Here is a 373-nt window from a genome sequence, read left to right as displayed (position 1 = left end):
ACAAGTACTTTAGAAAAGTAAAAAAATGAAAAAAGAAGAAGTAATACCTCAAATGTGAATACTACCATGGACCTTTTCTAATAACCAAGTAAAATAAAATAAGAAGGGCAATAATGGTGCTTAGCTTTCTTATGTTTTTGTCTCTCCGGAGAATTCATGCTCTCTCTCAACAACTAAAACCTCCCCCCACCCAATTTTAATTTAATATTGATTTAGTTTTTAACACAAGTTCCCTTTAGTTATCTCAGCTTCGACTCTTGCCGTACTCGTATTTTAGTTTTACAAAAAAAAAAAACCGAAGAGTCTCTCTTCGCGACTCCACCACTTTCTCTCGCCGGAATCCTCTCAATCTGCCACCAAACCGACTTCTTTC

This window comes from Populus euphratica, unplaced genomic scaffold (genome assembly GCF_000495115.2).
Source record: "Populus euphratica unplaced genomic scaffold, PopEup_1.0 scaffold181.1, whole genome shotgun sequence".
NCBI classification, from domain to species: domain Eukaryota; kingdom Viridiplantae; phylum Streptophyta; class Magnoliopsida; order Malpighiales; family Salicaceae; genus Populus; species Populus euphratica.
Note: the sequence above shows the minus strand (reverse complement) of the source record.